This window comes from Montipora capricornis, chromosome 4, assembly GCF_036669925.1.
Source record: "Montipora capricornis isolate CH-2021 chromosome 4, ASM3666992v2, whole genome shotgun sequence".
Classification (NCBI taxonomy): Eukaryota; Metazoa; Cnidaria; class Anthozoa; order Scleractinia; family Acroporidae; genus Montipora; species Montipora capricornis.
Window position 1 is genome coordinate 9,334,243 of NC_090886.1, and position 14,870 is coordinate 9,349,112.

At 39.4% G+C, this 14,870-nt stretch overlaps 1 pseudogene; it reads left to right on the forward strand.

Annotated features, from left to right (window-relative positions):
* Positions 1–13,555: 13,555 nt before the first annotated feature.
* Positions 13,556–14,870, forward strand: part of LOC138045488 (E3 ubiquitin-protein ligase TRIM71-like) — a 2,531-nt pseudogene continuing 1,216 nt past the window's right edge.

The window sequence follows — 14,870 nt, forward strand, 5'->3', positions numbered from 1 at the left end:
GAAAACCGTATTTAAATCTAGTAGAAGACTGGAAACTATATAAAGAGAAAATCTTATTGGTCAGCAGTGACATTTGATAATAAAAATAGGAGAGGTTTTTCACTCAGTTTACTAATGTTGTCGTTAAGCGATGGTTTTTAAGTTCCTGAATCAACAGTGTTTCTTTAAGTGAACATGGTCTCACTTGATTTCATACCCGCAGTGCAATATATGATGCATTTTATATATATCATTTAGTTTTTCTTTAATTTTACAATTGTTACCGATGTTTGTGTGTTGGTTTTTTTATATTCCACGGGAAAACTTTAGACCCTTTTGTTACAATTTCATTGTTTTTCAAATGAAATTCATTGCCCAGAGCATTCTCGTTCCCAGAGCTGCGATCCTCTTGGCCAGCGCCTCGGATCGAGAGCTCTGGTTGAGCTCTGGCCGGTTCCAATCCGACAGTCCGCGATTCACGGACTTCCGATCGTTCTGCGCAATCTCGATCTTTTTTCAAAATGGCGGACCAAGCCAAGTCTCTTACACGAGGCGTTGAATCATGGAATGGAAATTCTAGATTTAAGCGACATCACATTGAAAGGAAAGAAGTACGAGGGTTTGAAGCTATCTGTGCTTGTCATTTCGCCGTTAAATACCTCAAATACACGATCAAATTTTTAAGATGAGAGAGGGAGGACTGAATTTTAAAAGAGGGTTCGGTTGACAGGAGCTGACGACAGGGATCAAGTTGCACTGAATTAAATGCTGTACGTGTTAAATACATCCGAGTGATAATACTTTCGCATGTGAAATGTTCTAAGCTCCATTGAAGTAGAGACAATAATGCGTAAGTAAGCAACCGTGAAATTAGCATTTATTACTAAAAATAAATGATCACATATACTGGTAATAAATTATTTTCTTATGTTTTGCAGCTAAAAGCCTGCCTAATGGTCCTAATGTGACCAATTTTGTCTGTTGCCTAGGAATTATGTATACTTTTTTTATCAACTTGTAATAATCATAATAAACACTACTTTATTTAAGTGTCAATGGATTTACCACTACAGAACTAATTGGGGAAACCAATGAAATTAACTCAAATCAAATATGTTTTTTGTAGATGTGGTAAAACCGGAGTACCCGGAGAAAAACCTTTCGCAATATAGAAGAGAACCAACAAACTCAACCCACATATGATGCTGAGTTTGGGAATTGAATCCAGACCACATTGGTGGGAGGCAAGTGCTCTTACCACTGTGCAACCCCTGCTCCCTGACTGACTGGATCAAATCTGTATATTTGCACCCAGTAGTTAATTTACTCTGTAACTGTTGAACTTCAAAGTTAAATTTCAGTTAAAATGAATCCAACCTAAATAATTATTGTTTGATTCCCAATAATTTCCTTTGTATTTTAAACCTACTGATGATAAATAATGATGTTGGGGGACAAATCTTGATCAAAATGTAACTACATGCAGGATGAAGTCATTTAAGTTGCCTGAATTTCACATAAATATTGTGTTTACATATTTTTAGAAAATATATATCTTACATCTTGGCACTAGTAAAACTGAGGTACTATATCACTCTTTTTGCACAGCTTCTTGCACTGGTCATTGATATCCTTAAGGGTAACTGCCTTAATTGCATCTCCAAAAACCATGTCTTCCATCACAATGTTTCAAAATCTGCTGAGGTTTTGCTCCACTATTCATCATTGTTGACAGTTGTTTGATATATTCACTGTTTTATTCAGTTAACAAATGATGCAAAATACCATTAATATTTTTAATGTGAATTTTAACAATGATTGATCACAAATAAATTGTTATTCATGGTCTTCATCTTCAGTTTGTTGGTTTGAGCAAATTATTGAAAGTAATAAGATAAATGACCAACTTTGTTGTTCTAAGAGTTATCATAATTTTATTATTATTGCCAATAACAGGCACACTGTATTTTGCGTGTGAATATCATTGCACATTCTAAATTATAAAATAATTAGGATAGTAAACGCACTCCCATTAATATCGGTCAATAGCTGTGTTTAGATGAGAGTATGTAAACACAGCTATGACATCACATGAATTTTGATTGGTTATGTGTTGTCAGATGCACCTTTTGATTGGCTGGTTGGAAATATGGGTGTGTATGTTATGCAAACCCTCGACTGTGTCTCGGGTTTGCATAACTGTCAAGAATTCTCCCAACTGCGCTTGGCATTTAGATGAGGCTATGTAAACATGGACAACGTCCTCTATTGCTTAAATAACAACAAAATATAACTTTTTGATCGGTTGCTTTATCTCAAGAGAAGCACTTCCGGAAGGCAGTTTTCTATTAAGCAATAGCCATTGAAGCAGATTCAACCAAGCCTTTGCCTGTTGGGTGCATCTGGCAAAATAGTCCAAAATGCATGTGGGGCTTCTCTTTTATGGTGCAAACAGGGACAGTCTGAATTATGTTGATCTCTTTTTAGCTGACTAAACATTCGCTCTGACGATGGGCTAACACTCGGAACGTCAGCTTTCCAAATCATTCATGGTGGTAATTCCACCTTTATCAAAATATGTGATAAAACCAAATTTTCCTGTTAACCGTGACACTGTATGCAATCAATGTAACACAGAGACAATTTAGCATGTAACGGGGTCCCTCATGCGTGAGCCCAAGTGTTCACGCCTGTCAAAGAATAGGTTATTGGCTAAGCTCTTCTGACCCTACAATTTACCAGTTTAATAAATTATATACTAGCCCAAAACAGCGATGTGAAAGTTAACCAATAGGTACCCAATTTATAGTGGCCATAATAATCCTCTGAAAATGAGAACCCAAAAGTTGTTTTTCAGTAGCTGTGTACCAGCAGGAGAATCCTTCAAGCTCTCCTCTGGATAAGAAACTATCCAGAAGATGCAGGTTGTCAAGATCACTTGAGATTGAACTTGACAGGAATTTATCCATTTTTTGGATAGCCCCCCTTTATCCCCATTTTTCATCAGGGGCTGTAGTCCCTTTTCATCAGGGGTTGCTCTCAACTGAAGCCTTTTGTATCAACCTTAGTTGTATGATTTTCTTACAACTAATGCAAACTGGACATGGAAGGAATCAACTTCCAACTTTAATGCGATATTACACAAAGAAAATATACTTACAAATTTCATTATTGCAATAAGAGAATGTAACAAAAAAGTACGCGATAACCGGGTTAGCTGTTGGCTTAATCTTTTCTTCCTCACCACGGACATATTCAAAAGGAGTCAAGGCTTTGCGTTGTTAAACACATGAACAATAATTACACCGTAAACACATGAATCGATCGAGCTTAGTCAAAAATCCTGCGTAACATATAACCAGCTGACCTTGCTCCTTTTTTTCTCGCGTCCCACACCTGGTGAAGGACGGGCTCTGCTGCACAGACTTCCTTCTTTTAGATCGGATAACCGACTCGTGCTGAGCTTTCGAATGAACTACCGTCTTTATAAACTCCTGAAATGTTGTGACCGTAACGTAGCAAGATCTACATATTCGCGATGGTAATAAACCATCGTCGACAGAAATTTTCAAACCAGAAAACTCTTCTCAATCCCGTACGATTCCTTCCCTAATTGTCTTTTCACCAAATAAATCCAAAGGATGGTTGTTACTAATAATATATCTGTTGCAAGTACGGCAAACAGAAAATAGAATCCCTTCGACCATTCTCTTCCGATTTCTTCCGGTTATCATTTTTATTGTGTTCCCATCTGACCAATCAGTGGCGAGAACAAATTGGAACCGACCAGAGCTCTCGATCCGAGGCGCTGGTCAAGAAGATCGCAGCTCTGGGAACGAGAATGTGCCCAGAGGAAATAAATGGATTTATGTTGAGTGTGACATGCTCAGGTAGTAATTTCCCATGTTGCAGTTGGCGCATTCTTGTCATCCGGGAATTTCGCTAGATCTTGTATCATGTGCACAAGCTGGGCGTAGCGTCTATTTCACTACCTGATGCAAGAGAATCAGTATCATGATTTTTGTCCCAGCAAACTGAGCTCGCCCAAAGCAATGCCTTGCCAACAATATCAGTCGGCAGACTTTCCATATGGGGCATGCTGACGTCGTTTACATTTGATTACATTTTGTTTCATTAAAGAGGCCCTGGGGGTTGGGGGGAGGGGGACCGTGTCGCTTGGCAATCATTTTTCAGCAATTATTTTTGGAAAACTATATTATTTAATAATTTTATGGCAATCTATATGTTTTTACTTTTTGGAAAAGTATATTACTTTATAATTTTTATGGCTTCAATGTTATGATTCTCGTATTATTGTAAAAGTATTACAGACAACCGTATTGCATTTCCAAGCAGTTTAAAAGAACTTTGCGGTTTTCAAGCGATGGAGCGCGCTTAATTGTTATGGTTTCATGTGATGATATCATACGTTAGGAACTTTCCCTTTGCTTTGCTTCAAGTCATATAATAGTTGCGTAATTTTTTAACCAATCAGAAATGAGAATTTGTCTGATGCATCGGACTACATTTATTGTTTTAAAGGTAAAGTTTGTAAGTAAAGTTTGTCATCCAGATTGTTTTAGACTGGCTCAATTGTGCCGTGACGTAATGAGCTATGGAGCGTGCTTAATTGCTATGACTCTCATGTGATGATAAAAGCACTGATTTTTCAGAAAGTATTTTAGAATGACTGAATGGATTGTGCTTGAGAAACGTGCATGTAGGCCACCACAGCTGTAGTCTCCTTCGCAGCCGTTATTAGGGTCGTCACACAACGTTCCTCCCCACTGACGGCCGCTCACGCGAGAGACACATTCCTTTTCCTAAAAACAGGCTTCCATATTCTGGAAACCTGGTCCAAGTCCCTCTCCATTATTTGAAAGCAAACACGGCGGATCTATCTTCTTCTTTTTCAAAAATGTGTGAAAATTCAAGTTTAGCGAGTTAAACAGGCATCAAAAAGAAGCGATTATATCTGCAGTGCTGAAGAAAAAGGACGTATTTTGCGAGTTAACCAACTGGCTTTGGAAAATTTGTCATTTTTCAAGCTCTACCTATGGTATTTGACGGCTTCGCTGGCGAGTCTGGTCACATTGTGATTGTTGTTTCGCCTTTGCTTTCCCTCATTAAGGATCAAACCGAACGCTTACGACAGGTAGGTTTATCCTGCATAAGTCTGAGCGACGCGAGTACGCAGGGAGAAATAGATCTCGTTGAAGGAGGATTTTATTCGTTTTGTTTACGCGACGCCAGATTGGCGTAGCAACGTACATTTTATTGGTTCTCAAAAACAAAGGGAAAGGAATGTGTCTCTCTCTTGAGCAGCCGTTAGTGGGGAGGAAAGTTGCGTGACGACCCTAATAACGGCTGCGAAGGAGACTACCACAGCTGTGGCGTGACGTCAATTTTATGATGTCCATAAGCATAGTTTGTTATACCATTTGCACGAATATATCGCTTGTCATCAAAGCAAGATAATGACACTTTGTTAAGTTCGTAGCCTCCTAATTCATGGTTTTGACCTCTTATCGTTTTTATTGTATGATATATTTGTTCGTCGTTTAATTTTGTTTTCTTTTTGTTTTCATGTTTAATGTTCCTTTTAATGACGTTCTCTTTTATTCCTCATGAGGTCTTTCCGCCTTTAGCATTATCTTTTATGTAAGAATACAATATACTTCTCAAGCCGATGCACTCACTGACAGTGATGGGAATACCAGCAGCCTCATCTTTAAAGTTTCCTACAACTTTCTTATTCGTTTTATCATAGAATGGATTGTGTTCTGGATAATCGCTTTTGCCGAATTTGTTTTTATTACTCCAAAAGTCTTGATACACATCATCGGTTTCAATTTCATAAGCCAATGAGTCAGTGTCTGTGAATAATAATTTTGCTTTGTTGTCATACTTCTTTTTGATATAATTGTAGTGACAATCATACATTAAGGTCTTTGAAAGATCAAGAATACACATTCCTACATATGCCGGCCTGTTAAGAGTTAGTGCATGTTTCTTTGATCTTGTCTTGCCACAAGATTTTCATTGAATATTTTGCTGCTCACATAAGTTGGTTTTGAAGTTAGTTTGAAATCGATGTACTGCTTTAAGCATGGTGATTCATCGAATTCAGTTCCCATTCAAGCACTCTGCGGACTTCTCCTACTTTTAATCCTAGATCTGTGTATAACTGCAAACTACGATAGTGAAGAACATACTTTTCTTTGTTGCTCAATGTTGGAATACGTTTGTTAGCTTGACCGATTGTTATGTTGTATTTTTGTTTTATTTTTTCACAATACGGTGATATCATTTCTTTCGTGACATTAACTTTTTCAGGTTATGTAAATCATGCAGCTTTTGAGGATACTGTAGATCAACTTCTACAATTAATACTTTTTTTTCTGTCCTCTTTGTAGCTGGCTAAGTTGATGTTGTTAATTCGTCGTGTTGTTTCCAGGCTCCACGGTAATGATGTTGGGGTACCAGACCTGCTATTCCGAGACATATCTTGTGATTTTTTTTTTTCAATCCGACCGACCGATCTAATATCAGGAAACGCATTCGACGCTAAACGAAACAAAAAAGGGCGGATGACCTTATCGATATTTAAGAAAGAAATCAAACTAAATATAATTCAAGCGTATTGATTGTTGTAAAACATTTTTGACCTTTGTTCAGCCTATTGAGTACTAACTGGTCATTATAGAAGCATGGCAAAATTTTGTAGCTTCTTTGTGTGGTTCTTCTGCTGTTGAAAATGTGTTGATTTGTAATAGTGTGTGCGTGTCACGGTGTGTGTATTTTGAGTGGCTTCACATCTCAGTCGCAGGTGGAACATTGCACCAGCATCGCAAAGATCAGGGTTCGAATCCCGTTGGAGCAACCTGAATTTTTCAGGTGTCTAGAAAATACAATTTCTTAAAATTTCCAGATAAGTACAGGGATCACTTCTCTCTTTCGTCTTAAGATTTTTCTGCTTGAAACTTTACAGAATACTGAAGGGATGGTCCACAGGGGAAGTCCATGGACTGGGACCCTGAAGGGGTCCATGAATCTCTGGTTTGTGTTATATATATTGTCCTGTCTACAATTGTAGCTTTAGAGTTTGAAAAAGCAGTTAATGATATTCCAAAAAATATTTAATTCTTGTCATGACAAGTGGTTTTCCACAACCTTGGCCGAGCGAACTGCTTTTTTTTCTTCTCAATGAGAACAGGTAGTTTTTCGTGCAAATATCACGCCAAAAATTACCGGATGATTTTCACGGATAACGGTTAATTAATAACGGTTAACTTATGTGAAAAACAACGAAACGTCCCTTGTGTACGGTTACTAGTAGAGTCTCAGTAGACATATTGAGTAGTTGAAGTCATTGGTTATCACAAGGCGACTAACGTTTTGCTGTTGTTCACACGTCAAACTGTGCCCAGGTATTGACTTGTCTTCCAAACCATGTCATTGCACGCTTAGTGATGAAAACGTCTTCTGCATCGTCAACTCTAACGACTTAATCTGAGTCACTTTCGTAATCCTCAACCTGGTTGTTAGAGGGAATAAGTGCGAGAAAAGAGTAATGTTCCTGTTTGATACTAATGTTATAGCCACCTCTGTGATCTCCGTTCGGGTCGCCTTCTGGACAATTTTCTGGTCAGGCTTGTTCCCAGGATCTCTCTTCTTCCCTTCCATTAGAGCGAGAGAGTATGGGGGAGCAAAAAGCAAGAAGAGAGACCCTGGGAAAGGAGGGCAAGGGAGTTAAAACCGTATCGATTGCTCTGAAGTCTCTTAAGACTCTAAATATTTCAAAATACTACCTATCCCACTTTTCATAATTTAAAAAATCACTCTAAACGCGATCTCACCCATAGATCACTTGCTTGTAAAGCGCATTTCAATATGTTAATAGAAAATGCACTATGTAAATTTATTATCACCATTATCATTACCCTCAGTAACGTCCAAGAGAGTTATTTCTGAGCAGTGGCCAACTTTATATATAGTCCCTATCCAGACCATCCAAGAAGACTGTGCAGTGCCGCAGTGTCACCATTTGCTGATGGAATTATAATTTCTGGGAATCAGGATGGCTTAGTGGTCATCAACCAGGCCTCCCACCTCTGAAATCTACGTTCAACCCTGAGGTCGTATGTGGGGTGAGGTTCGGTTGATCTCTATCTGGCTCCGAGGGTTTCTGTCCGCGACCGGGTACTCCTCCCTCCCTAAAATCGACTCCCAGTCAATTACATCTGGCTGAGCTCGAGTCCGCGGTCCTCCGAGATCACACATGGATCGTATGGCGGCAGCTGTGCGTCGCCTTTACGTGCATTCGGTCCGATCCCGTTGAGCCGGTTGATCCTGAAAAGCCCTTGTAAGGAGCGGTCAACTAAGCACATTTACACAAGGCATTTACATTTACATTTCGTGATTTATGGGCATAAGGGATGTATTTTTAAAGTTCTCAAAATTGCATAAGCCGCGTAGGCGGTGAAAATCGGCCGATAGTTTCCGGATTTATGAGAGGAAAAGTGATGCATGGATAAACGTGCCTAGCTGGATGACATGGAATAATAATAAAAATGAAAAAGCGTTTTGTATTTTTTTACGCAAAATAACTTGTGTTAGTAACTAACAGTAAATCACGCTGTACAATCAAACTTGTAAAAACAGTGAGTGGTTCATCAAAAAAGCGGAGCTCGCGAGATATAAAAATCCGACACTTAACTGAAGTCATGGACTTCTGCATTTGATAAATCAAGTTTCCTGTCAGAAAAAAACGCCATTGTGGATTAAATCAAAGGCTATCTGTAGCTAATTAACTATGCTTAACGTATATTTTTCAGTTTATATTATGACGTTAAATGTTTCCTTCACACTTAACACACAAAACACAGTTTCCTATTAATGTCGTCTTTATCATGAAAACGTTCTGAAACCACTTGTGCGCATCACATCACACATAATCAGCAAGAGGGGGCTTTTCTGGTTGTTCGTACATCTTTTCACCAATAACGCCCACAAACTCGGACAGTTGATCTTTTCCCTGTGCCACAGGGTTTAACACGATATCACAACCCTCTTGGGTTTCATCTTTGGTGCATCGGACGTATTCGCGGATGCTTTCCTCTAGATAGCTCAACGGAGCAGACCCTTGCGACAAAAGATAAAAATGAAAGTCCTTCAGATTGAATTTGTCGCCCAGTTCTTTCATTGCGTATTCACGTAGTTCAATAATCTTCAGTTGACCAATCATGTAAGCCGTAGCTTGACCTGGGTCACTCTGATACCTCGTCACTTCCTTTTCAGCAGTGTCACTCGTGTCCCAGGCATAGTCAGCGAAATACTTCAGTGCATCATCCCTGTGTCAACAATCAGGCGAAGTGCACGCCATACCTGAAATAGTAACGACAAATTTAAGCGGCTTTGAAATAAATTCAATTCCTTTGGAGCATAAAATGTTCGTTCGATCTACCAGGAAACAGGAAACTTTGTCCGTTCAAGGTCAAAAAAGAGTTTTTCTGATGTACTGTATTCCGCTAAGGACAAAGGTGCGGAAATTGAATTTTTTTTGCAATTTTTTGCTCAAATTCCCGGCCCTTGGGACTGGAAAATAGTTCACATTTGTTCAAATATCCACACCAGCCTGAGGAAAACAAAACCGTGTTATAACTTGTGTTGTTATACATTGGTGTCACCAGCTCGATTTTGATTGGCTATAAGCACGCAGCTAATTCTTGCTTGCTCTGTTTCTCTTATATCACATCTACAGACAATAGATTTTATCTATGTAGAATTAACATGTCATACCTACAGACAATAGTTTCATGTATGCAGCAGCGACATCACCTAACACACTGTTATAAACCAGCAGAGAAAAGGAAAGAAGACTCTGCCAACCGCAGAAACATTCTTTGATCTGCCACTAATCCAAAGAAATGGATGAGTCAGTCCTCTTGTCTTTACAAGTGCAGCTCAGGAATACTGATGCTTAATAAAAGAATTATTGGATTCGGTTTTCGCATGATAGTGATAATTATCAATGCTCAACCTCCTGCAATAATTGTTAATTAAACGTAATGAAGTAATTTGAAATGTACCTTTTTAACTCCTGTTATGGAAGGCAGATTAAGGAAGATTGAATTTGAGTGAACTTAAGAAAAAAATTAATCCTCGAGAGTTTTAGGGTCTGTTCACATGGAGGTGGGGGACCCCAGGTAGGTGAGGTACCCCGCCTTGGTAGGGTAACCAATCTCTCGATACAATTTCTTTTTCTTTCCTCATTGTGTTCACATGAGAGGTGGGGTACCTCACCAAGGCGGGGTTGCCCGGTCATTCTCCATGTGAATGCTGAAGGTGGGGTACCCCGACTGACTGGGGTGATATATCTTTAGTTTTGTTTTGTTAAAAAATAGATTATTTGATTTTGTTAATTGATTTCTTGATTGACATTTTATTACCTTAATACCTTGGAGATTAGTAACATTAACCGGATAACACGAGAATATGGTTGTGTAAAGAAAATGTAATAAATTTTTTATTGACCAGTCGTCTTCTGAAACAACCAAAAATCCTTTATAATATTCGAACTTTATTAGTCTAAGTACGAAAAAAGGAACATTCTTTCATGATATAAAAAAATTTAACGCGATATCTCACAGGTTCTCTGAGCAGTTTCAAGGGCCCAGCAGCAACAAGATTTCAAAAAGGTCAAATCCAAATCCAATTTCTTCTCCAAGATACTAAACATATGAAAATATCCAGAAATTGAATCCAACTGACAGTTGAAAGGTCATTTAACAAACCTAGATGATTATTTTGATTACTCCTTGCAAATAAAACTGGTTTTAAGGTCAAAAAAATAAGCTACGTCATCGTGACACCGCTCCTTGATCTGTAATATCTGAAACCAGTCACTTCAACGATTAAGAAGGCTGAAAATCCAGCTTTGGTTTCACCAAAATTGAATTAAAATATTCTTCAAGCAACCTTTACATTACATTGAATACCAGATGGACGCTGTAGCGGTATTGCATTGTAAAAATATAATAATTAATACATGCCAACTTCACACAAACTGATATTACCAAGATGTCGTCTCCTGGAACATGAGTTTAGGACCCAGTTCTCTGCACGGTCAAAATCAAATTTCCGCAGCATGCTTGACTTGAATAACTGTATACCCACCAGTGTGGACCACAGCTATCATGATATACTAAAATGGATTGAAACCGCCAAAAAATGCAGAAAGAAAATATTTTCCAAACCGTTTTTCACCTGATCATGAAAAGCGTGGACTGTTGAGAGCTATAGTTCGCGTAGTATCGCCGTGTAGCCGCGTCGGGCCACAGGAAGCGCGCGAAAAATGAAGCCTCGTTTATGTTTAGGTGAGTTAACCTGGCTTGCGCCTGCGGTCCAATCGAAAACCAGTAGTACCTGGATAGTACCAGTAGTACCTGACCTCAAGAGCTCTAAACTTGAGCCCGAGATACGTCACGTGACACTGGTCAGTGGATACCTTGATTTGACAGATGTCAATTGACCTTAACATGGATTTCCAGTATCAAAGATGTATCTAAACTAGCGTGATACTAGTCATATTCGCATACATGGAGCGGTGGACGTACGTACAGACGGACACGTACGGAATAACGGTCGCTGATGTCATGGCTATAATGCCATTTGTTGAACAAGAGCTGCAACATTTGTTGATCAACAAATGTTGAACCGTGTATCATCGGCTTAAAAGACACTCGAGTGACAAGAATAGCCTCGAAAAACAAAGCGAGCAGCTCTCCGCTCTACTTTCTCAAGGTTTGAAAAATTGCACTGACTATAGGGAACCCAAACGCAACAAGCATATTCAAGAGACGGGTATACGAGAGTCAGATTTTACTAGTACAAAATTACGAGAGATGAAGTTTGAGAGTTTTAGAGCTCTTTTTAACGAAATGCTCACAATGATGGTTTAGGCGGAGGTCAGATGAAACGGTGACTCCAAGATATAAGGGTGTGCATCGGTCCTTTTAAGACCTTGGCCATCTAGAAAATGGGTAGTGATTACGTGTAATGTGTATAGAATCACACTTTCTGCAATTAAACGCATTTGCCATTTATATGCCACGAAGAGAGAGCATTTAAATCTGATTGAAGTAGTTCAAGTAATTTGGAAGAAGAGCCTTCCAAGATAGATGATACAATCGTCAGCAAACAGGCGGATTTGAGAACGTAAATCTAAGAAGAAGTAAAAGCCCCAAGATATAACCTTGGGGGACACCTGAGGTGACACTGCATACCACAGATTGACATCCATCCACCAACCGCAGTATAGTTTGTGTACGACCAGAAAGAAAAGAAAAAGACTTAATTAATCCAGGATAGAGTTTGACCACATATAGCCTAAGAGGCAAGCTTGAGAAGGAGCCTTTGATGCAGAAAAGAATGACAGGTCTTTGAGAAATCGAGAAGGATGAGATCAGTTTGCAACAGTTACTTATAATCAAAGTTTGAAGTAAGGTCGTGAAGGATGAGAATCAATCTTGAGACTCGCATGATAGGCCTTTGCGGAAACCTTGCTGAGGAGGTGAAAGCCGTGAGTGCTTTTCCAGATAAGATACAATGTTGAAATATATAATGTGCTCAAGAGTTTTAAAGAGAACACAAGTCCGAGATTGGTCTGTAATCTGCTAGATCCCTTCTAGAAAACCGGTGAGACTAAGGCATACGTCGAGTTAAGAGACAATTTGTCAGTATCAAGAAAAGACTGATAATTTACCTGAAGGACTGGGGAGATGCCATTACTAGATATCTTAAGTAAGTAGAGTGGGATTTGGTCAGGGCCAGAGGCTTTCGAGGGGGCTTTCTAATATTGCCCACGCGTTGGGGCAAGGGGAAAGGGTTGTATTGTTCAGACATGCATAAATGGCTTAGAATTATAGGAGCTGTCATAAGGGGCCAAAAAATTGCCGGTTAAGTTACACAGACTGGTTCAGGTCTGAGATGGATAATTTTCGATTTTGTTACTGATGCCAACATACTATACAAGCCCAAGTTGTCTGGCCGGCTTTGGAACCAAGCACACCACAAAATGACAGCTGCAGCTTGACTGAATGGGTTCTTGCCTAGTCTGCCTCAAACCAGTGTAAGAACGTGGCTTCATTTGTAAATATTCACTGGAGAGCAAACACACATTGCATCAGACTGAGAAAGTCCCTTGCCTTTCACACAAAATAATAATAACTTACTTAGTAATAAAATCGCAAAGGGTATTGCTTTGTCTAAAAATATGATGGAGTTCAACAGCTCCAGCTCAAAGTTTGCCAGTTATTAATCATGTGACCAGCATGCAAGTTTACTTCACGGGGGGAGGGGGGACTCCTCTCATATATAAAGGACGGGGGTGCTCGTCGAACGTTTTAGGGGTTAAAAAAGTTGTTTCGGTACCTCTTAGGGTGTTCAGCCTCAAAAAGTCCACAACGGGAGTTTTAGCGTTACCTTTCAGGGTATTGAGGCGAAAACTTATGACTGGAGGCATTAAAACCCATAATTTGGTACCTCTTAGGCTTTGATTGGTCAGATATAAATAAAACAAAATCACAGAGATTTATTTGTCACACGGGTGTTTCCACGTCTGCCATCGTTTATCATGGATATCAAAGCCTTCCTAGACAATATTCATGAACACGTTTGTTGTCCTGTATGTACGACCAGGTTCACTAATCCAAAGCAGCTTCCATGCTTACACAGTTTTTGCCTTTATTGCCTGCAAAGAATTCAACAAACGAGTGGAATTCGAGACACTATTTCATGTCCCGAGTGTAGGCGGAACTTCGGGATCCCTGGAAACGGTGATCTTAACGCTTTTCCAACGAACTTTCGTATCAACAGTTTGTTGGATGCTTTGCCTGTCACAGAGTGCAAGACGAGTGGCATCAAGTGTGGAAATTGCGGGAAGACAAGCGGAGAATCTGCGTACTGCTTCACTTGTTGTTCGTTCTGGTGTGATGACTGCCTCCCTCTGCATAATCGGATAAAGATCTTTGAAGAACATCACGTACTGGCTTTGAAAGACTTTAGAGACGAAGACTTTGAGAACATTTTAAAGCAGCCAGCATTTTGTGGGAAACACGAGAAGAAAGAATTGGAGTTGTTTTGTCAGGTATGCAAAATAAGCATTTGCAGCGTTTGTGCTCTAACAGATCACGAAGGTCACGCTAAGATTGCTTTGGAAGATGCCGCAAAGGAACGCAAAACGAGAATCACGGCAGCAATTGAATCAAAGAAGCGAAGAGCACTGGAGAAGATGACAAGGATCGCAAAAATTGATGAAAACTGTATTAAAATTCAAGAGCAAGCCGTTAAAGTGAAAAGCAATGTGCAGAAGTTTGTTGCCAGTTTAACGACAGCCATAGAAGCGAAACAGAACGAAATCGTTGATGCGGTAGAAAACAAAGTAAAGGAATCATTAGAGTTATTAAGAGAGCAAAAGCACGCGATCGAAGAAGAAGCCTGAAAGCGCACGAAACAGCAATCAAAAAAACCGAAATAATTTTAAAGCGAACCACAAGCGCTCAAACCCCGCAGTCAAATGAATTTCTAGACAAAGTAATTCAGGAGGAAGCTGAAGAAGAAGATTTAGCTGTTTGTGACGACGAAAGTTTAACGACTTTTGTCTTCGAAGAGAATGAAGAACTGTTTCATAACATAAACACTAAAGAAATCGAGATTGGCTGTTTTTTTGTCACCAAAACGAGCTCGAAAGACTCGAACGCTGATGGAAAAGGGATCAGTGAAGGAACTGTTGGACTTGAAGCAGAGATTGTTATAACGACAAGGAACACGCAAAAAGAACAATGTTCAAGAACATGACCGCGTGACCTTGGAAATCAGAAATCCTGGCG